The 24,348-nt window shown below is 45.3% G+C and overlaps 1 protein-coding gene across 9 annotated transcripts in view; it reads left to right on the forward strand.

The window, feature by feature from the left end:
• Positions 1–24,348, forward strand: part of CA10 (carbonic anhydrase 10) — a 509,308-nt gene that overhangs the window by 471,172 nt on the left and 13,788 nt on the right. The window lies entirely within an intron of this gene.

The following is a 24,348-nucleotide window of genomic DNA, read 5'->3' on the forward strand; positions in this document are numbered from 1 at the left end:
GAGGAGGGAGCATGCTAATCCTTTGCCAATTCCCCATCATCACATCATGTTTACTTCAGAGCGCACATAGTGAAGCGGTTTACACTTTGGAGGGGAAACAGTTATTCAGAGAATGTTCAATTGGCCTGTGGAATTCACCTCTGGTTGACGTTGTAAAGCCAAATGCTATGACCAAGTATCACAAATATGGCAAGACCATGGCTGATGGCCAGGATGGTAGTGGAATACATTCCTTATCATCAGTGATTTCATTCCCAGGTCTGAAATCCCAGTCACCACTGTAAAGCAGTTGGGAGATGGTGTAACTTGCAGAGAAGAAGTAGTGGGCAGGGTGTACTTATGTCACCCTTTCATTTTCTCTTCCAATCCTTGCTCCAACCCCAGAACTCTCACCCCATTGTTCTTACCTGTGGCATGACAAAACCACATCTGGGGAGACTGTGGCTGATAGCACTCCACTAGCACCAACACAGCAGATTGAGCTTTCTATGTACATTGTTGCTCTATCCTTTCAGGTCAAGAATCCAGGGTTATTCCACCAATGCTCAAGAAAGCAAGAAAGATCAGTCACCAATTGATCAATCACCGATTTGGGGAGGGGCTGTAATTCAGTAGCAAAGCATCTGCTTTGCATGCAGAAGGGCTCAGGTTCAATCCTTGACAACCTCATCCTGGGCACTTTCCAGATTAGACCCTGCAGCAGGGTCACGTATCTCTGAAGTGTGCTTCCACACTTCCTGTGTTGTGACACTGCAGACCCAACGCTGACAGCAGGGTGCCGTTCAGATTTCCAGTGCCTTGTTTTGAATTTAATCACTGCGCTATAGTGCTAGGATGTCGTATGTCCGGCGTAAGAATTTTGCTGGTTTGGGGGGTTGTTAGTTTCCACAAGACTGCTCCCCCTGCTGTTTAGATTTTGAATGTGATTTGCTTGAATGGAAGCATTTTGCCACTGTTGAGCAGCTAAGCTGGAAAGCGCCCAGGGCTGTGAAATAACCCTGTCGGCAAGTGTGGGGAGCTGCTGCCAGACAATACTGAGCTAGATGGACCAATGGTCTGACTCATTAGAAGACAGCCTCATAGAATCTGGTCAACACTGCAGTTCCTTAGAAATAAGGACATGGAAATATCCTTTTGCGGATATCAGAGGAGACCCAATGGAATTTTGTGGGCATTTGCATATGACATTTAGCAGTCCTGGACAAAATTTGTGAATGTCTAAAAGAGGATTCACCAATGACACAAATCTTACTTGTGTTGCCCAGTTATGATTGCCAGCCCTCACTTGTATATGTACATGTCAACATTCACCAAATTGTAGACATTCACTCTAAAATATAACAAGAGAGCACAGAAATAAATTGTGGGAGTCAGCTTGGTGTACAGTGAATTCTGTGTCTAGCCCAGACCTTGGTAAATCTGCTTTAGATCTAGGACCAAAGCCCAAAAATCTAGGAGCCAGACAATGGACAAACTTACTGGACATTATGGAGGGATAGGGTAAATGGGCTTTCCTTTATTCCATTTACAAGTAATATACTTAAAAGAGAAACAGAGCTGCCTGGGACAAATACATATTATATTTAATAACTGCCTCTGAATATCCTAGACTCTGCTATCCGAGTTAAATTTCTATGCCCATGGCTTCCTGGTGCCTGGGATTTGTTAAACCTTAGCCTAGCTGTGATTCAGGTAGCAGAAACAGGGTTAGCGCTTACCAACTGGTGCAAACACAGAAATAAGAAGTGCTATGTGAAACAGAACACGCAGAATTGTGATGTGTTTAAAGCCCTAGCTCTCATTCAAATCAAAAACAGACAAATGTCCTGACTCTACTAAGGCCATGATCCCGTGGACACTTCGACGCAATGAACTGCCACTGCCTTCATTAGAACTTGCTTATTAATAGATGTTTTAAGGATCATTTCCTTAAACATTTCTCAGCCTCTTGAAGAAGAGCGAAAAGGCTTTGTCTTCCTTCCAATCTAATGACAAGAAAGAAGAATTCACAAGATGAATGATCCAAGGCCTGTGCTGGATGGCATATGATCAACTGACTAGAATTAGGACATCAGCATTAGAATGCCGTCAGGGTTGAGTTGTCTAAAGCACTACTGCAGTGCATAAGAGTTACTTTCTGCAGTCACAAGTATTGATTAGAAGCATTTCCAGGGCAAACAGGCAATGCAAAAAAAAATATATTGAAAGTAATTTTGCAATTGTCTTGGATGATGGATTATAGTGTCATTGCTGGGAGGAAAATCTAATTTTGCTTCATATATTAGATGGGATTCTGTGGTACTTTTAAACAGCTAGCTTTTTAAAACTCATACATGGGAACTTAATTTGTGCAGCCAATGTTTAGTGTCAGTTTTAAGAACTTCACAAGTGCCATTCAAATTGCAGCTTAAATTGCAGTTTAAATAAAGAGCGTGAAATAGGTTCGAAATCAGGAAATGTTAATACAAAAATTGAAGCGATGGTTTTAAAAGCATCACAAGAGATATGCTACAGAACATATACCAGGAGGAGCCTCACAGTCAAGTGAGCTCTTTAAATTTCAGACCTTGCTTCATCATTTTGCTAGTGATTCCCCCACCCCTTCAAAAACTATATAGGGGCTTTGAAATGGTTGTGAAAGTAGAAGGAGCCGTGTTGATCGTCCTGGAGAATTATTGCTTTAATATTCTGGCTTTAAAATACCAGGCCCTCAAAATTCTGCTTTTATCTCTTTCAATACCTGTGTGGCTTTTCCAGAATGTACAACACATTTATTCGTACAGGAGCCAATGCTCAAGTTTTGCACTCCCTTTGAAGAGACAGATATTCACAATCAGAGGGTGCTTCTGGACCCGGCACTCAGCCAGGCTGTCCTGGTGGCAGCTGTGGCCAGGAGTGCCTTTGCCCAGTATGGCTGGTGTGCCAGTTCTGTCCATCCCCAGAGAATGCAATCTGGTGACGGCAGTGGGGGTGATGCACACTCTCGTTACATCCTGTCTGTATTGCTGTAATATGCTTGACAGGGGCTGCCTTTGAAATGTGTCTAGAATGCTGCGGACAGGCTGCTGACTGAATCCAGTTACTGGAAGCACATTACTTTCTTGTTATAAAACCTTCATGGGCTTCCAGTCTGTTTCTGAGCCTAGTTCAAAAGGATGGTTGTGATTTCTAAGCCCTAAATGACCTGGGGTTGGGTTACTTGAAGAACCGCCTTCTCCTGTACAAGTCGGCCCTATGGAGCCTTCCCTCTGCGTTCCACTAACATCTGAATTGCATTTGGTTCCAATGCAAGAAAGGACCTTCTCTGAGGCCACACCTAGACTGTAGAGTCCCCTTCCTGTGGAGGTCCATCATGCTGCCTCTCAGCTTGCTTTGAGCAATGAGGTTGTTGTATTCTATCCAGTACTTTGTGTGCTTTCTTGTTTAGAGTTTGTCCCAGAAGGGATCCTGTGGAGAGAGTGGCAGGGGGGCGGGAGTCAGAGAGGGAAAGGAGGAGGAGAAAATGGAGTTGTTTCTGAATAAACTCTTAGTTAAATCTGTAACTAAGATTTAACTAACATAAGAGCCAGCGTGGTGTAGTGGTTAGAGTGCTGGACTAGGACCAGGGAGACCCCAGTTCAAATCCCCATTCAGCCATGAAACTTGCTGGGTGACTCTGGGCCAGTCACTTCTCTCTCAGCCTAACCTACTACACAGGGTTGTTGTGAGGAGAAACTTAAGCATGTAGTACACCACTCTGGGCTCCTTGGAGGAAGAACGGGATATTAAAAAATGTAAATAAATAAAAATATAAGATTGCTTTGTGTTTGTGAGGGAAGCAGTTATAAAACAGGGGTGAAGACCTTTCTTTTCTAACAGGTGCTTGACCTACTGGACTTATGCATTTTGCTCCCTGACATGACAGGTATATGAGCTGACACAGACTAGCACTGGGCTGCTGGAACCGTGCTGAATTCCAGACTAAGACATAACCCTTGAGGACATATTTTTGAGATGCACAGCAGGTTTCAGGGGAAAGGGGAGATTGTCAAAAAGTGCCCTTTCCCCTGCTCACAAAATGGCACAGTGTTACTCTGGAACTCAACAACAATAACAACAATAAAATATTTATATACCGCTTTTCAACAAAGGGTTCCAAAGTGGTTTACATAGAGAAGTAATAAATAAATAAGATGGATCCCTGTCCCCAAAGGGCTCACAATCTAAAAAGAAACTTAAGGCACACACCAGCAACAGCCACTGGAGGGATGCTCTGCTGGGGGTGGATGGGGCCAGTTACTCTCTCCCTGCTAAATGAAGAGAATCGCCATGTTAAAAGGTGCCTCTTTGCCCAGTTAGCAGGGCTCAATACTCTTGTACCAGCACAGTGCTAGTTATATGTCAGCCACTGATTTTATCTGTCAGCTTTCTTTTATTTTAAAAATATTTTTAATTGTGATGTTATTTTTTTTAATTGTTAGATGTTTTTATTGTAAGCCACCTTGAGCACTTTTAAGTGGAAGGTAAGGTACAAACGTATATAATGAATTAATAAATAAATGCATTCCCTTGGTTTCAGCTAATTCTAATATTTTAGGGACTCTTCACACTTCAAACATTGAAGAAGAACATGCAACAAGCATCTATTTACTAACACAATTTCTTAGCAGCAAACCTACGTTTGCTCCCTCATAGTATGTGAAATGGTCCTCAGTTTACGGCATCTACAGAAATGCGGATTCATTTCTTACCTGTGTTACATGAACATAAAATAATGGTGGCTGATGATGGTGAAGTTATTTACATTTTCATAGATCTTGCAGATTGAGGGATTAAAGTGTATAGTTCCAAGAGGAATCTCATATTTTAGATATTTTGCTTTAGGGTCAACATCATTTTAGCAGAGTATGCATAATTAGAAAGAAAGTATTACCAGCAAGTGCAGTGCTCATTAGTAGGATTTATCAGTTCTTTTCATCTATAAGGGGAAAACTTGATTTTCAGAATTAAACAATGTTACTGTAATGGTGGGAGTGCATTAATGTAATGGTGTTTCTGTAATGGTGGGAGTGCATGGGAGGTCTCACCCATGAGACCTGAGGAAGTTGCGTTCACAATGATATTAAACCTAGAACCTAATATGTTCAAAGTTTGTTTATCTCATGTTCAGGAAGCCCAAAGATATGACAGTTATTTTGATCCTTAATATTGTGTTTGCTCTAAGGCTAGTTCACAAATTACAGATCTGGGATGAAATATCACTAACATTTGAAATTCACTAAATCTTCCATTTTTATGTCAAAATTTGACAATTTACATTTGCCACCAAATTTTGAATCTCAGCTATTTTGATTGTGAGCAAATACAGACTTTTCTAAAATGTATTTCAAATTCATCTGTCAGATAATGGATCTACTGCAGAAACAACTACCCATCATGCTGCCAACAAAGTAAGGGAGAGGAACTCACCTCCACTGGTTGCCAGTTGCTGGCAGTTCTCCCCTAGATGGGGAATGGCAGGTATCAGCTGTGTCACCTTGTGACACCAGGGCTGCAGAGAAGTATAGCTCCAAATCATTCCATGGGGGATGATGCAGACATGGTTTTTTAGTTCCTTCCCACAGTTGCTGTCATGAGTGAAGTGAGTCTCATTAATCTTATCACTGGTGACCTTCCATGTGGCTGACTTCTACTGTCCCAGCAATGTCTGTAGGAAGCCATGAAAAATGGCGTCAAAGGGGTGATGTTGATCTGGGAAGTAACTACTTCAGTCGATTGACACACATGATTACTTAATAGCTACAGATCAGGTCTGCAGAACTTCAGCCCTCCTGCAGACGTTGGCTTACAACTCCCATAATCCCTGACAATTGGCCACTTTGGCTGGAGATTATGGGAATTGTGGTTGAAAAAGAGCTGGAGGGCTGTGCAGCCCTACTATAGACATTGTTTGAGCAATGTAGAAAGCAACCACATAGAAATGTTTCCTACATGATTTATGAATACTATAGACCCTTTCTCATGTTATGATCACTGTTTAGCTTAGCGATATTACCAGTGATGATGTCACTGTAAGACAATCCTAACAAGTAAGCGCTGTAGTAACTATAAGCCATACTGATCTCACTGGGCCATTTTTAAGGGTATTGTTAGGAAATACATTTCTCATTATGAAAGAGTACAGGCCAGGTTTATTACTGGCAGCTTTTTTAACTTAGAAAAGTAAGGATCAATGTGCCAATTGCACAAGTGGATTGGGAGATGAATAGACACGCACAGCTTGTAAAAACAAGTATCAGTGTCAAGGGCTTAGTGGAAATGTGACTATAGTATAAAGTTAATAAAATATAAATTTTATGAGAGAAGTTCACAAGTTCAGGAATTGTCCTAAGGCAGAAGAGAGTCAGACAAACAATGCAGGCTGCTAGTAGGTATAGTGCTCAGAGCCCTACAATATCTGGAGAGATATTCATGAGGATGATACAGGCAAACCCAGTGGGCCATTGGAGACTTATAAAGGATGCATTCATGGCACCAAATGACTTCAGATATTAGGAACATAGGAAGCTGCCTTATATTGTCAAACCACTGGTCCATCTAGCTCAGTATTGCCTACACTGACTGGCAGTGGCTTCTTCAAGGTTTCAGGCAGGAGTCTTTCCCACCCTTACCTGGAGATGCTGCCAGGAATTGAACCTGGGATATTCTGCATGTAAAGCAGATGCTCTGCCATCTTTGTGGCCCCATCCACAAAGGTGGCATACATGGGTCTCCCTCCTAGGCACAGACCACACCTGTTTAGCTTCAGTAGGGGGGATGTCTTATGTGCCCTTAGACCATACTCTGGGACCAAATAAAATATACATGTAGTAAAGTGGAATGGCCAAGGCATCTTAAGATAGGATGATGGGCTGACAACAGATGGCAACCGAGGTTCCATCTACAAGTGGATCTATCTAGTAAAACAAATGGGTGTTGTGCATACAGCCAACATTCATGTCACTAGCTGTCCATGCTGGGTCTGGCAGGGCAAGGGAGACTGAGCAGGAAGGCTGCAGGATGGATGGCCAATAAGGCCTTAAGGCAGCAGTTGAAGCTAGAGGTGGAGCTAATAGGAGCTCAAGGAGCCAGGAGGCTCCAACTGATAAACTTTTCTGAGAGCCAGAAGCCCCACCCCTTCTTAGAGCTTCCTAATGAAATTGAATTTATTATTATTATTATTATTATTATTATTATTATTATTATTATTATTATTAGCCCTGCTCTAAGGCAAAGGCTTGAGCTGACTTTTTCCTCCTTGCAAGTATGCCCATTGAGGGATAGGCCTTCAGCCACTATGTGGGCGCTCCGCCTCTGGAGTTCTTCTCTGTATCGACCGCTCCTGTGAATCGAGGGGTGACCAAGAGGGTCCCAGCAATGGGACTGGAGTCCCACTGGAGGTGCTCCGGGTCTTTCCACAGGTTCCGCTAGCTGGGGGCTATCAGAGGAGCAAGCTCTGGTGGGTCCAACTTCATGGGACATGGCAGGGGGTGTCTCACTGGGGCCAGGGATTAGCTGTGTTTTGGTCTTCCTCCTCCTCCAAGAGGGCTCCCTCGAGATCTGAGCCCAGGGATGTCCTGACAGTAGCATTATGTGGTCATGGTTCTTTGTTCTCTAGCATCTGGCTCAGATTGGATACCTGCACCAATCCTGATTAGAGTGCTTGTCTGATGGGGGATCCCATCAATGCACTGTGCTCGTGTCACGGTGCATTGTGGGATCTCTGGAGGCAGGACGCATTGTACCAGCCTCCAGAGATCCACAATGAATGGCACAGCGTGGATCCATGCTCCCGGTCCGTGCTCTCAGCAGGTATCTTGTGATTGACTGGGAAGAAGGTGAGTTGGAACAACCTTCCCACAGCCACCAAAGAGTGCTAACAGGGCAAAAAGCACCTTTTAAATGTGGCGGTTCTCAAAACTTCATCACTCATCATTTCTTCAAGGAGGAGATTTGATGCCTCCCAAGACTAAAACAAGTTAGCCACTTCTTGGCAAATGTAGCCTTGAACCACATCTGACAGATCTCTTTCATTGCTTTTACACAGATGTATAGCATCCACATTCTCCATAGACTTTTCTGTGTCTCCATAGGCATAGAAAAGCTGATCCAGTGGACGGTAGAAGGGCCCGAACCATGCATACTGTTGCAGATTTTGTCAAGAAAGTTATTCATTAACATCCCTAAATAACCCTTGTTAGAACCATTACTCCCTTCCTTTATAAGTTGTAGATGTTTTTCCTCAGTCCTGAGGAAAGTCTCAGTCCTTTCTGAGAGTTCTGGCTGAAGCATAGTGAGTCAGATACCAGTCATACACCATTATAAGCCAGGCTACAAAACTGGCCCATGTGGCAATGAACAACTTTTACCTTCTTTTGCACACAAATCTCCACTCTTCAAAAGACAGCCTCATTTCACAGCAGTCAACTTCCTCTCCTTGGCCATATTAGGGGCAGATCGCCTCCTACTTACTACATAACCTTCCACCATGCTAAGTGTTGTGAATACACTTAGCCTGCTGGATGGCTTTGAGAGGACCCATCTTGGCCACAATCTTCCATCACATTTGGTCTCCTCTGGCTGTTTCATCTCATAAGGCCAAAACCTGTCAGGGTCTTGTGTTCATTATCTGGTGCCCTAACTCTATGCTCAGTCTTTATGGACATTCCCATAGTCTGCATCCTATTTTTGATAGTCAAAGCCCAGGATTCCATTGGATTCAAAACTTTGTCTAACATCTGCATTGCGACAACCTTTGAAAGCCACATTATTGATTTCTGAATTAAAATATACAGAGCACCGTTATTTTGCACTTAAATACCCGTGGAGCTATTGGCAGTCCAAACAGTACTAACTACCTATTACACTACGGGAAGCAAATTGATCTGACAGTGGTTAGAGGCTGTGCCAAGACATAAGTAGTGGATGATTTAGGCTCAGATTATGCTTGTTGTTATGGATGTGTGAACCATCAAATGTGTTGTAAGAGCTGCCAAAGCTCAGCCAGAATCAGTCTGACACTTCCTTGATACAGGATTTATTTCTATGTTGAATAATTCAATATTCAATAATAACCACATGGCAAACTTTACACAAAAATGTTAGTGAGGTGATAGACTTACATGGATGTGAAGCATTTTTGCACATCTACTAAGTGGTCACCATTTTCTGCATGGCTAATGACACAGCACAAGCTGACACTTTCTTCATCACTCTGGATAACTAGCATAACCACCAAACTAATACAAAGGTAACAGGATAATAGGAGTTAAAGGTGGATGCTGTTTATTCTACCATGATCTCAGTTTCAGCTACTGGTACTTGCAAGACCTGAGTATAACTGCCATTAGTAAACAACTGAACAAGACTTTAACAATAGACAAGTGGAAGTGAGTGAAACCCAAATCAAGAATAATTGTAACGAAATGCAGAGAGGAGATCGTATGCCTTGCATTAAAGGTCCCAGGTTAAATCCCTGACATATATACTTTAAGGATCTCAGGCAGCAGGACTTTGGAAGACCCCCTGTTTGAGAGCTGCCTGTCAAAGTCGGCAGTACTGGGCTAGATGGACCAATAGAGCCCACATAAGGCAGCTCAAGAGGAAACTTCCTTAGCAGTGAAATTAACAGTTTTTGCTCTTTCTTGTGTCCAGCATGTGCTTCTCGTTTAATAGCCGTGTCCTATTGATTGCAGTTACAGGAAGCTGCCATATACTGAGTCAGACCATTGGTCTATCTAGCTCAGTATTGTCTACACAGACTGGCAGTGGCTTCTCCAAGGTTGCAGGCAGGAATCTTTCTCAGCCCTATCTTGGAGATGCCAGGGAGGGAACTCGGAACCTTCTGCTCTTCCCAGAGCGGCTCCATCCCCTGAGGGGAATATCTTGCAGTGCTCACACATCAAGTCTCCCAGTCAGATGCAACCAGGGCAGACCCTGCTTAGCTAAGGGGACAAGTCATGCTTGCTACCACAAGACCAGCTCTCCTCTCAGTTATATATTTAAAATCTAGAGTGGGCATATGGAATAACAGGAGGACAAAACATGTGACAATAAAAATGTGTGTCTGTGTGTGTTTAGTATTCCTAGTTGTTTACGTGCTTATAGCTTTCAGTCCCCAAATAGAATCTGCCTTTGGTTTAAACCCAAGCAGCATCACTGAAAGATAATAGAGCGATAACAAGGAGAACCTGGCCTTTAGAATGTGAAATGCTTCATTTTGATGGAGCCCTTTGATGCTGTGCATCACTCTCTTTGCTTCATAAATAATGAGCAGGTGGGAAGAGGCGCAAGAGCAAGAGAACAGTCACTGGTCTGAAAGGCAAAAAGCACCCTGCGCCTCATGCAATTCCCACAAAATTGTTGTTGTCTTACCAGTATTTATTGCAAAGAGGGTTCCGGTGATTTCAGTCATCTCTGGCTGTTATGTTTTAACACAGGCCTGCTTCAGTAATGCAGCAGGAGTGGTTTTGCACTTTCAACTGGAACGTATTTTGGCTGGGAAACAAAATCAGCATCCTAGGCTACAGGCCAACCAGGGCTGAGCATGTAAACAAGGAGAGAGGAAGCCAGTCGCATCGGAAGGAGCAGAGGAGCCTTTACATGCTAATTGTCCCAGGCAGGACCTGTTATCTCACACTTAGCAGGAAGAGCCCTGCCTGGTCCACTCTCTCCTCCTCCTTGGCCACCATTTGTGCATGGACATAACTGCCTTCCCACATTCTCAGCTTTGGAAAGCTTTCATGTAAGAATAAAATATTAAGAGCATAAAAAGAACACTGCTCAATCAGAACAAAGGTCCATCTGGTCCAGTCCCTTTCCCCAAAAGTGGCCAATCATATGCTTTTAGACAACTCACAAGGAGAGGGAGAAGGCAAAAGCCCTCTCCCTCTATTACTCCTCTCAGCAACTGGTATTCAATGGCATATTACCTCTGAACCAGAAGGTTCCATATAGCCAAAATATCCAGGGACAGAATGAGAGAAACACAGAAATAGGACTATATGGGAAGCAGAACTCAGATTCGTGGTAACCTCTACCTTTGTGATCATGAAATTCCTCTAAGGCAACAGGGACGTGTCCTGGTTGGAGGAACCTTAGGCATTTTAGCCTACTTTCCAAAGGGAAAGACTTAAGAGTTCACCATTTATCTATCTATCTCCCTCCTTCCTTCATCCCCTCCCTCCCGCTCATAACTTTTGTGTTTACAGTCTGATACAAACCAGTTTCATAGCACATGAGAGAGGATCCTAGCGGTCTTATGGGCAGAGGTGCTCTTACCCTTGGACTTAGGGGCCGAAGTCCAGGGCCTCCACAGCCCCTGGGACCCCCCAAATCCTCTTTAGTCTGTCCTGGATAGTGTGGTCACCCAGCCAAGCATCATGATGCTTAATTTGCAGGGGAGGGGAGGGCCTCTAACGGCCTTTAGGTCCAGGCTCCAAAATTACCTAGGTGCACCTCTGCTTATGTGGGTACTAAATCAATTTGCCATCTTGTTCCAAGATGGTGACCACTCAGATTATAGGCAATGCTCCTTTGTCATTCCTGCGCTGTCAGAGACAAATCAAATTCGCAGCTTGTGGGAGAGTGTTCTAGGAAAGAGTTGTTGGTTTACATGATGTGCAGCCCTCCCTCCTTTGCTGGAAGGAGGTCTGCAGGTCTGCAAGAAGTCTTCAGCATCCCTGTGCTGAAAGCTCCTTTGTACAGTGGACTGTGTATTGGCACCGGTGGCCAGCCGGTGACTAACAGGTTCTAGGATTCGAAGACAATAAGCACACGCCAGGAAAAATGCCAAAAAAAGTTTTACTAGGTTGAGCTGAATAATACCTAAAGAGGATTACAGGACAAAGGATATACCATACATCCCTTCTGCTTGTCAGGGACCCCAGAGATGATGGCGGACGGACCCCCTGGAGCTGGCCGGCTGCGTAGCACCTTCTTGGGTCTTTAGTTCTACACCAAGGTTCAAAATACTGGGGTGTCCAGCTGCCTTTTTATACTTTTACAGGACTCATAAACAACCCCTGGAGATGGTCAGGTGGGTACACCTTATCAGTGGTATGGGTGAGACCAAACACCTGAACCACTGCCAGGGATATTCCAATCCTTGGCGCATACCCATTTATCTCTCCACCCTTCTCCAGGTGATCGTCTAGGGAGTCTGTTTTTAAGTAAACCTTATCTATTTCTGCCTTGCTATACCAAGTGGTACAAAGATATAAGGTTCAAAACATGGATACAGGAATGAAGTTGATTACAAGGTCTTTAATGAAAAATAAGATATGAGCTTACAGAGTCTGTAATGAAACCCTTTATGTGTATAAGGATAAGGACGCTACAAAATCCTATATGCCCAGAGGGGGAAAGAGGACCACACCACTAAACCTCCTTGCCATATCTTCTGTGGTGACACTACGGACTGGGAGTGGAGGAGGAGGAGGGGAATGTGTGTGTGTGTGTGTTTGCAACTCTCCCCTCCCTTCAAAGGCCATTTCCAGTTGTATAAATTTATTCCTGAGGGCCACACTGATGATCCAGAGCTGCAGAAAACACATGTGCTCAGCCATCAAGGAGAAGGGGGTGCTCCTTCAAGCTGCTGCTGCTGCAATATAATTTACATAACATAACCCCTGCTAACTAGGCACAGAGGCACCTTGTAAGTAGTGGCTCTCTTATATTTAGCAGGAGAAGAGCAACTGTCCCTACTTGTCCCATCACAGCAGCCCTCCGGTGGATAATATGGGTGTCTCCCTTGTGTTTCTATTTTAGATTTAGCCTGGTCTCTTAACTTTTTAACCCTATTGATTTTTTATTCTATATTGTATCTATTAATGTTGTAAGCTGCCCCAAACTGTAGTGCACTGAAGGGGTGTGGTAAAATTATTATTATTATTATTTCTTGTTTACACAGTGACAGGTGTTAGTGGTGTGCCCGAACCGGTCCAGCGGCCATTCCAAAGAATGGCCGAACTGCCGGACCGGTCCGGCCCTGCCTGGTTCGGGTCCGGGTGGGGGGTATGCCTTTAAGGGCGGGAGGGCTTGCTTAGCCCTCCCGCCTCCTTGCCCCCGCCAGCGCCCGTATTTAACAGTATAGGGGCGCTGGAAACCAGCCACCCCCCCCCGCCGCCGCCGCCTCTGCGGCGAAATAACCCCCAAAGCCAGCCAGCCCTCCCTCCCTCCCAGCTAGCTGCCCGCCCGCCCGCCCGCCCGCTCACTGGATAAGAAACGAGAGGAGCTCCGGCACAGAGCTCCTCTCGTTTGGAAGGCCTCCTGCAGAATGGTGGCTTGCGCGCGCGTGCATGCGCGCGCCGCAAAGCACGCCATTCTCCGGAGGCCCAGTCTACCCGCCGGGAAAGGGCCGGGTAGACGCCCGGTCTACCCGCCGGGAAAGGGCCGGGTAGACCGGGCCTCCGATCGCTGGGTAGACCGGGCCTCCGATCGCCGGAGGCCCGGTCTACCCAGCGATCGGAGGCCCGGTCTACCCGCCGGGAAAGGGCCGGGTAGACCGGGCCTCCGATCGCTGGGTAGACCAGGCCTCCGGCGATCGGAGGCCCGGTCTACCCAGCGATCGGAGGCCCGGTCTACCCGGCCCTTTCCCGGCGGGTAGACCGGGCCTCCGGAGAACGGCGTGCTTTGTGGCGCGCGCATGCGTGCGCAAGCCGCCATTCTGCAGGAGGCCTTCCGAACGAGAGGAGCTCTGTGCCGGAGCTCGTCTCGTTTCTTATCCAGTGAGCGGGTGAGCGAGCGGGTGGGCGGGCGGGCAGCTAGCTGGGAGGGAGGGAGGGCTGGCTGGCTGGCTTTGGGGGTTATTTCGCCGCGGCGGCAGCGGGGGGGGCTGGTTTCCAGCACCCCTATACTGTTAAATACGGGCGCTGGCGGGGGCAAGGAGGTGGGAGGGCTAAGCAAGCCCTCCCCGCCCTAAAAACAAGGCCCCCCTTCGGTGCCGGTCCGGACTTCTCCGGACCGTGCACATCACTAACAGGTGTTATCGACTGGTTTGTTTTATCCAGACATCGAGTCCTTCTCAAGGACCTGGGATGGCTGAATTTTATTGTCAGTTGTTATAGATATCGTCGCAGAATATAGGCTGTTCCCAGTAAAGCTGCTTTTTGTAATTGGCTGCTGGTGATTTCTGTGACCCCTATGGTGTTGAGGTGCTCTTCAAGGTCTTTTGGAACTGCACCCAGGGCGCCAATTACCACTGGGATTATTTGGGTCTTTTTCTGGCACAGCCTTTCTATTTCAATTTGTAGATCTTTGTATTTGGTGATTTTTTTCTATTTCTTTTTCTTCTATTCTGCTATCCCCTGGTATTGCTACGTCGATTATTTTAACTTCTTTTTCTTTCTTCTCGACTACAGTTATATCTGGTGTATTGTGTGGCAGATGTTTGTCTGTTTGTAGTCGGAAGTCCCATAATATTTTTACATCTTCATTTTCTACCACTTTTTCAATTTTATGGTCCCACCAATTTTTGGCTACAGGTAGCTTGTATTTTTTGCAGATGTTCCAGTGTATCATCCCTGCTACCTTTTCATGCCTTTGATTGTAGTCAGTCTGTGCGATCTTTTTACAACAGCTGATTAAGTGGTCCACTGTTTCATCTGCTTCTTTACAAAGGCGGCACTTGCTGTTTGTTGTTGAATTTTCTACTTTTGCTCTTATTGCATTTGTTCTTAGTGCCTGTTCTTGCCCAGCTAGTATTAAACCCTCTGTTTCTTTCTTCAAGTTGCCATTCTTAAGCCATTGCCAGGTCTTGGTGATGTCTGATTTCCCACTTATATTGTGCAAATATTGACCATGCAGGGGCTTATTTCTCCATTTTTCTGCTCGGTTCTTGACTTGTTCTTTCTTGTAGGCCTGCTTTCTTTCATTGGTGTTGAATAGTTTTGCGTTATTGACCATTTTAAGTGCATCTTCTTCACTGTCCTTTATATATTCTTCAAGGCCTCTTTTCTCCTCCTCAACTGTTTGATGGACTTGCAGCATTCCTCTTCCAGCTGAGCTCTGAGAGAGGTATAGCCTATCTACATCACTGCGGGGGTGCAGAGCATGATTGATGGTCATGATTTTCCTGGTCTTACGATCCAGCATCTCTAGCTCTGCCTGGGTCCAGTCTATTATTCCTGCAGTGTATCTGATAACCGGTATAGCCCAGGTGTTTATGGCTTGTATGGTGTTCCCGCCATTGAGTTTGGACTTGAGGATTTTTCTAACTCTCCTGATGTATTCACTCCCAATTTTTCTTTTAACTTCAGTGTGTGCGATGTTATCAGCCTGGAGAATGCCCAAGTATTTGTAATGTTCTTTCTCTTCCAGGTTCTTGATCTTGCTTCCATTGGGCAGTTGGGGGTTGTTGTTGTTGTTATTATTATTTTAATTAATTTTAAAAGAATAAATAAAGATTTTGAACCCTTTGAGGCAAGAGTCTACCTTCTCATTTCTTTTACTATGTAAACCACTTTGAGAACTTTTATGTATAGGTATATAAATGTTCCTTAATCACAAAGGCTGACATCCTGACAAAATTACTCAATGGAAGTCCCATTGAAATTAATTTATTTTTATTTATTATTTATTACATTTATATCCCGATCTTCCTCCAAGGAGCCCAGAGCAGTGCACATGGTTATGTTTCTCCTCACAACAACCCTGTGAGGTAGGTTAGGCTGAGAGAGAAGTGACTGGCTAAAAGTCACCCAGTGAGTGTCATGGCTGATCGGAGATTTGAACTCAGGTCTCCCATGGTCTTAGTCCAACACTCTAACTACTACACCTTACTGACAGGGGCAGGATTCTGCATCATTGGCCACTTGCTGAGGCCTCAGCACACTGGTAGGGCTCACCCCCAGCCTCTGGCCTGGCACTAACTCTCGCCCTGGGTGAGGATTGGGCCTCCCTTGAGAACTGGCACACATTCTTTAGTGCCTCCCTCCATCGGGTTCCCTTTGACAGTGGCTACTTCTGCTCCGCATCCCTTTCTGAGCGAGAGAGTAGAGGCAATTGCAACGACTGCTGCTTCATCTTTTCACCACTCGCTCACCCATCTGAGTAGGCAGGCAAAGAAATGTTCACCAATTTATTTATTTCAATATTTTTTTATCTCACTACTCCAGTGCAGTGCTGCTCAGGGTAGCTCACAAAAGTAATAAAACAATAAAATACAGAGAGTAGAAAATAGTAAAAACTAGCTACAGACTGGGAATGAATTAAAAACAAATTTTAAAAACTCACCCAATACAAACTGGTGGAAGTGGAAAAGCTGCAGTACTAGCAGCAGCACCTAAGAGGAGGGCCAGCAGACGGCACCCACCTTGGGAAGACCCCAATCACTTGGAGCTAACATTGTGGTGGGGGGTGGGGGGGAGGCATTCTGCTAGGTCCAAAGATTTGTTCTTGTATATATTCAAAGAAAAATGGGGGAAGGGGAGCACAATATTGTTTAGCTCATTGGTTGCAATTGGTTTCATTTTCTTTGAATTTGTTTCACAGGAACTGTGAGAATGTTACCAGCATAAGTTAATCACCTGTGTGTTCTGTCTATTTGAAGCAAAGGGATCTCTGCCTTGGGCGTTAGTGCATAGACCCATTTGCAAACCTAATGCCCAGACATATTTAATAGTTTATAATATTAATCATTCAGAGTGTGCAATCACTGAACTGGCCAGAGGCAGAAGAGCTAGGTGAATCAAGCCATATTTTGAGCCTTTTCTTATGATCTGTGAGAATGGACTTGAGCGGAGGAAGCCTTGAAAAGCTTTACCTCCCGGCAGATGATGATTGTTGTTGGTCCGGGCATGGAGATTGTGTGACCAGATGTGCAGCTGCCTTCTATGGCAGTGCGGAGGGCCAGGGGACCAGGATTTGTCGCCTCGTCCCCCGGAACCCCATTATGGGGACTCCATTATGGGGACTGTGATGCCAGCTGGAAGCACTGCAGTCTGGCAGACGATCAAGAAAATGGGTCTAAGGGAGCACTAGCTCCCTTAACCCTGTTTAAGAGGGTGGCTGGTTTGGCAGGTTTGCCGCCAAGGTGCCGCCGAGATCGGGCACGATCCCGGCGGTTCTCACATATAGGAAAAACTGGGTTTAGCTTCGTTAGCCCAGTTTTGTCTGTGTGTGAGAATAGCCTCATAGTCTGAAACACAGGAGATGCCTCCTGATTGCCATCAGGACTTTGTGCTTGTGTGCATATTATACTGTGGCAGCTTTTTTTCTCAGGGTTGTTACACCTGTCCCCATGTTGGGCCAGAAGTAGGCTGCAGTTTCTCCAAAGACTTTCATTAGGTTCTGGTCAATTATTTCTGGCCACTGCGTAGAGGCAGGCATGCAGCCGTTTGGAGGAAAAACAACTGTTACCTCTTTGCACAGAAATCAGGGAGACTAAAAGGATCTCTTCCTTTCTTAATGAGGCAGACTGACAATGGGCTTCCAGCTTTATAGACTTCTTTCTTTGATTCACAGGCATGTTTGAGCTGTTGTGTACTTTTTTAGAAGTGTCGCCTAACGTTCAGTGCAGGCTAATGAAAGGAAAGGGGAATTAGCAGGATAGGGATGTGTAAAATGTTTTGACATTTCAGCGTTTCGAGTCTTTCGAGCTTAGAACAGAATGCTCTTCAAATGGAGGGCCTGTTTTGAGATCGGAAAGGAAAGGCCCTGTTCCGAGTCAGAACATTTTGTGGGCCTGGTTTTGGAAGCCATACAAGATTATTTGTATGATGAGAAGCCACCCAAGAAGCAAGGAGATCGCAAGCCAGTTGGAAGCCAGGGCCAAAACCAGCCAGCAAGAGAAAAACAGGCCTTCAAATGGCACTTAGAACACTCAAAATGTTCCATCTTTGGCATGTTCCAAAATGGCCCATTTCGAGTTGAAACTGCCTGTTTTGAGTCAAAATGTTTTGAGCTTGAAACACTCTGCACGTCCCTAATTTAAAGGGACAGGGAGGAAGAGAGAACCTCCCTTGAAGAGGATACATCGGGGGAGAGGAAGGTAGGTTTGATTTTGTTGTTTTCTTTTCTCAGCACTGAGTATAATACACTGTGCTATTGCTATCTGGTTTTGCTGGATCTCAGAATGACAAAGGCAGAACTTGGGCGCCTGCCTTCCTTGAATTATGGTTTGTTTTGTTTGTGAGATAGTGTTGTGGAGAGAAATGGACAGTGGCAGTTCTCTCTTTCTCTGTGTAGTATTTCTTGGTGATTGCTGTGAGGTCCATGTCTGGCCTTGAGAGTAACATGTGCTTCTCTCATTGCTCTGGTCTGCTCTGCAGTCTGCATTGCAAAGTGTACTCAGTCAAAATATGGTTGAAGACGTGGCTGCAGTTGAGCTTATGGCTATGCTTGCTGCTAAGGGTGCTGCTTTGGCAGCTGTTGCAATGCTGGAAATTAAGGACAGAGTCATAATTGTGTGAGAGAAAGCAACTTGTGCCAATGATATTACTGCAGCACAGGTACGGTTCCTGGCAGTGGATTCTGGGTCAGTAATTCTTTTTTGGCCATTTTTGGACTGTGTTGCAAATGTGTGTTCTGTGTTGGGCAGGACAGATTCCCTTTTACTGTGTGCTTCTGCAATGTTTTTCAAGGCAGGTTGCAAAATGCAATGCAAATGTGAGTGCAGCTTGTTCTGGCCATAGGGAACAATGGGGTTTCACAGCAGGAGGCATGCCAAAGATTGCACAAGTGCACCATATTGCACTAGAGCAGCACTAGTCTGGAACGTCTCCCGCCTTAGCAAAACTAGCAAGCACAGCATCCCTGGATGAGTGCAGCATTAATCTGTATGTCAGCCAATTATTCTAGCACTACCAATCAGTACAGGAGGTAGGAAGCAGGCGTCTATGTGACAGGACTTTGAAATAAGGTGGTTCATGCTCTTCCTCCTTGTCCTAATTTGGGGAGGGTGGATTTATACTTTCCCTGATAAATGACTGCACATCGTACTTTGACGGCCCTTGCTTTAGAGTTCCTTTGGGTTTCATAATACAGGAAATGCCTTTTTTGATGCAATAAATTGATTAAGCAATAAGAGAATTCCATGCTGTTGGAAAGAGTGGCAGAGAGAGAGAGAGAGAGAGAGATGTTTTTCAAACCCTCCTTCCTGTTCCTTTTTACCCATGAAAATGTTAAAGTGATACATGAGTACAACCTGTTTTGTGCAAATTATGGGCAGAATGTTATGGGACGAATGAGAGGAGAGAAGAAAGAAGGGTTACAACCCTGAAATAACCCTCTTTGATGTTCAAAGGGAAGTCACTAGAGCTGAATGCAATGGCTAAACAAAAGCTAGAACTAATTGTGAAGGGAAATGTATTTCCTATTATATATTTCACCACCTTCTCTCTCATTTTAACCTTGATGTGCCTTTAAAAAATCTAACATAAACTATAAAGGTTGATAAAGGGGATCCAGTTGACATAGTATACCTGGACTTCCAAAAAGCTTTTGACAAAGTTCCCCAACAAAGGCTCTGGACTAAACTTAGCAGTCTTGGGATAAGGGACCGATTCATGTGTAACTGAAGAACAGGAAACAGAGGGTAGGAATAAATTGACAGTTTTCACAATGGAGGGAGGTAAGTCCCCCAGGGATCTGTACTGGAACCAGTGCTCTTTAACGTGTTCATCTAGAAGTTGGGATAAGCAGCAAAGTGGCCAAATTTGCAGATGACACTAAATTATTTAGAATAGTGAAATCCAAAACAGATTGTGAGGAGCTCCAAAAGGATCTGTCCAAACTGGATGAGTGGGCGACAAAATGGAAAATGTGGTTCAATGTAAGCATTTTGCATATTGGGGCAAAAAATTCCAACTTCACATATACACTGATGGGGTCTGAGCTGTCAGTGACTGACCAGGAGAAAGATCTTGGGGTCGTGGTGGGCAGCAAATTGAAAGTGTCAACTTAATGCACAGCAGCTGTAAAAAAAGGCAAATTCCATGCTAGAGATCTTTAGGGAGGGGATTGAAAGTAAAAATGATATGATAATGCCCTTACACAAATCTATGGTGCACCCCCATTTGGAGTACTGAGTACAGTTCTGGTCACCATATCTTAAGAAGGACATTGTAGAAATGGGAAACATTCAGAAGAGGGCAACAGTGTTCCCTCTAACAGGGATTCCCAGATGTTGTTTACTACAACTCCCATAATCCTCAAGCAAAAGCCATAGCAGCTGGGGGTTCTGGGAGTTGTAGTCAGCTACATCTGAGAATCCCTGTTAGAGGGAACACTGGAGGGCAACAAGATGATCATGGCCCTGGAGTACCTTCCTTATGAGGTAAGGCTACAGCATCTGGGTCTTTTTAGTTTGGAAAAGAAGCAGCTATGGGGAGACATGATAGAGGTATATAAAATTGTGCATGGAGTAGAGAGAGTGGATAGAGAGAAATGTTTCTCCCTCTCCCACAACACTAGAACCAGGTGTCATCCCATGAAATTGAAGGAAGTACCTTTTCACCTAGCGCATAATTAATCTATGGAATTCTCTGCCATGGGATGTGGTGATGGCCACTAGCTTGGATGGCTTTAAAAGGGGCTTGGACAAAGTCATGGAGGACAAGTCTATAAAAGGCTACTAGTTTGGTGACTCTAGGCCACCTCCAACCTCAGAGGCAAGTTGTCTCAAAATACCAGTTGCAGGGGAGCAACAGCAAGAGAGAGGGTATGCCCTCACCTCTTGCCTGTGGGCTTCTCAGTGGGATCTGATGAGTCACTGTGTGAAACAGGATACTGGACTAGATAGGCCTTGCGCCTGATCCAGCTGTGCTGTTCTTATGTTCTTAGGTTGTAAAAGCATTAAAGGCCATACATTTGTATCTGGCTTAAGCATAAAGGAGGTACCTTAGATAATCTCAGAAACTGGTTCTTCCATTTCTTATGTTAATTAAGAAAAGTGTCAAACACTGCAATGTGCTGTGTATGGAGAAATCTTACTATACAGTTTTAATCTGCATTTGTTTGCACAGCTATGAAAAAGCAAGCAGGATATTACTGAACAATATGACATGACATATTTGTCAGACACTTTTCTGAACACTTTTTTGTTGGACATTTTTCTAAACACTCAACATTTTGTGTACCGGGGTAACATTTTTTGTACCTGTGTCTGTGTGGATATGCCTGTATTACAGGCTCACAACATGAACCTTCTTTGTTTAGTTTTTGTTTTAATTCTTTAGAGGTTGTGTACACCCTTTCCTAACTGGATAGGGTTGTGTTCTATGGCAGGAGAACTGCATTATACCACACTACATACACAGAGCAAGCCCCACTGCCCTCTGTACTGGGATCCAAAGAACCATACAGCTCATTCTGGCCCTGAAGGAGACTTTGGGCTTGTACCACTTGAGCAGCAAAACCCATACACACAATATGGGAAACTGCAAAGCAGCTTATGATATGGCACGGCGGTTTCCACCATTCAAAAGGGGAAATGTCAAATGTCTTCCTATGCTCCAGTTGTCATCTGACAATCTGCTGCTTTTTCCATCCAGAGTGCAACAGATATCCACCAAGAGCAGGGCCTCTTTGGTAGTAGCACCAATGCTATGGAACGCACTTCCACTAGAGACCCATTTGGCCCCCTCCCTATATTCCTGCAGCTGCAAAATTAAATTGTGGGGGGTTTTGTTGTGCTTTTGGAGGGAGCTGATGCTGTATTCAATTCTGTTTGGTTGTTTTGACTATGAGTTGTTTTTTGTGGTGGAGCTGTTTTGAATTTCACCATATTTCCTTTATTGTTTTGTAATATATTTGCCCATCAACTGTCTTGGTTTGCTGCAACAAGAAAGCGGGGTGTTTAAGTGCTTTTAAGTTCTTTGTTCAAAAATTCTACTGGGCATGCCTTAAATCAGTCTTTCTGTCCCAAACCATTATTTTTTGCAGACAGGATATTTCATGGTTGTCTATGAAAAGGGACTTCTGGAAGCATGATGTAAATTCTGAAATGTGGTCGTGGCACACTTTGACTGAAAGTATCTATACTAATTTGCTCATGGATAGTAATCTACTTTGATTTTAGTCCAGCCTCTGCCACTGTGGCAAAACTCTTTCTTAGCGTCAGACCCCCACTGTCTAAAAATTGAAATAACATTGAACTACCTAATAAGATTGTTGTGAGGGAGAGTACAATAAAGGCCATTAAGCACGTTGCTCCATAAATATGGGCAGCATGACAGGTGCCGATCTGCTCAGATGGCTTTTAAAAGCTTGATCTCTTTCTAATTATAGGCTGAGCATATAACATGTTCACCCTGAAATCTTCTACAAAGGGATGGCTCATTAATTAGCAAGGAAGGAAGGATGTGATAAAAAAAATAAGTGGGAAGCCCAGTCGTTTGCTTAAGAGCATATTTTCTCATTGGCTCGAGCATTCGGAGTGAGCTCTCAGTGCCTTCCACACTCCCACTGCGCACACTAAAGGGCATTAGGCTTCACTGAGCAGCTTTATTATCATACATTAACCTTAACAAGGTAGAACAATCTTTTTCTGCAGTGCAAGGGTAATTAAATCTAAACACTCTTGGCCTTTCTTGGATTTGTTGAACAAAAAAAAATTGTTAATCAAGCCCCCTCTCTCCCCCTCTCCACAAAGGACAGTCAGCATTTTCCAAAGCATGCCACAGACAACTCAATAACATGCATTTGCACTACATTGAAACAGATTCTGGATCATTGGCCGGATGACACACAGTGAAGCTATTCAGACGAGCAGAAAACAGGGTTACCTCCTGAAAGCAGATAGAACTCTATTTTTACCTCATAGCAAACAGACGGGCACATGCTGCAAACCCGGCAGGGAGTGTGAGTGACAGACGATTGACTTTTTAAGGTTCTCCAGCCGTTGCTAGCATTGTTGGTCCTCCAGCCCCGCCCATGGCAACGGCACTCCGTGAGTGGACGGGGCAGGCACGTGACCCAAGGAAACCAGAGGGCTCCAAGCTGCAGTCCCTCTTTGCTGCTACCTGATGGGTAGCCTCAGTTAACCCTTTCCTGGCAATTGCAGCACTGTCAAAGGAACTGAACTCCATCCTGATGCCCAAAAGGAGAGAGAAGACTAGAGCAGCTGCAGCTGCCAACCAGCCACAAAGGAAGAATCACACACACCACCAACGCACTCCTCAGATCCAGGAGGGACACAGCAGATGCCCCCTGGAGCAATTGCCAGATGCCGATGAGAGCAATTGCAAGATGCCCCCATAAGTAGCCCAGGCACACAGCACACTCTGTACACCGCAGCATGGTTTGGGAAGGCAGAAGGGGGAAGCTTCCCCTCACCTGCTCACCCTCCCCGCAGCTGTGGCTGTGGCCTCCGTGGCACACACACCCACCCCACTGTATAGTGTGTGTAGAAGGTAAAAAGGAGAAAACACACACACCCCACTGCCGCCGTAGCCAAGTGGTGACTCTGGGCAAAGTGTCGCCCACACCTGCACACCCTCATTGGCACTGCTACCCTCTGCATCTTCATAATGGTGCAAGGGTGGGCTGGTGGGTGCAGTGTCACACCGAGGCAAATTGGGCACCTGGACTGTCCCCACCGTGAGGCCCTCCGCCACTGCTGTGAGTCCCCTGCTGCCACCACGAGCCTCCCCCCACTGCCATTGCCTCCATGAGGCCGAACCAGTGACCCTTGCATGGACAGTCATTCCAGTGGTCCCTCCCACTCCACCAGCAGATGGAAGGAGGAACCAGTGGAGCCCAGAGCGGTGTACTACATACTCAAATTCCTCCTCACAACAACCCTGTGAAGTAGGTTAGGCTGAGAGAGAAGTGACTGGCCCAGAGTCACCCAGCAAATCTCATGGCTGAATGGGGATTTGAACTCGGGTCTCCCCGGTCCTAGTCCAGCACTTTAACCACTACACCACACTGCAGGCAAGGGCAGCTGCAGGCAAGGGCAGAGACACTCCTGCTCTTGTCCAGTGACTTGCAGGGGACAGGAAGGAGCACAAAAATCCCCATTCAGCCATGATACTTGCTGGGTGACTCTGGGCCAGTCACTTCACTCTCAGCCTGACCTACTCCACAGGGTTGTTGTGAGGAGGAACTTGAGTATGAAGTAAACTGCTCTGGGCTCCTTGGAGGAAGAGTGGGATATTCTATATTATTAATTCTTCTAGACGGGCCATGCGCCCTGCGGGGTGGCAGGAAAGCAGTTTGACAGTTGGATTGGGGGCACTGTGAAGCAGCAGAGAGCTCGGATGATGGGGGCAGCTTCGGGAGCTGGACAATTGGCTCTGAGGGCTGCGGGCAGCAGACGGTTGGCTGAGCTGCGCCATGAAGCGGCAGGGAGCTCAGAGGCTGTCAGGCAAGCAGGCGACAGTCCCGAGA

This window comes from Hemicordylus capensis, chromosome 2, assembly GCF_027244095.1.
Source record: "Hemicordylus capensis ecotype Gifberg chromosome 2, rHemCap1.1.pri, whole genome shotgun sequence".
Classification (NCBI taxonomy): domain Eukaryota; kingdom Metazoa; phylum Chordata; class Lepidosauria; order Squamata; family Cordylidae; genus Hemicordylus; species Hemicordylus capensis.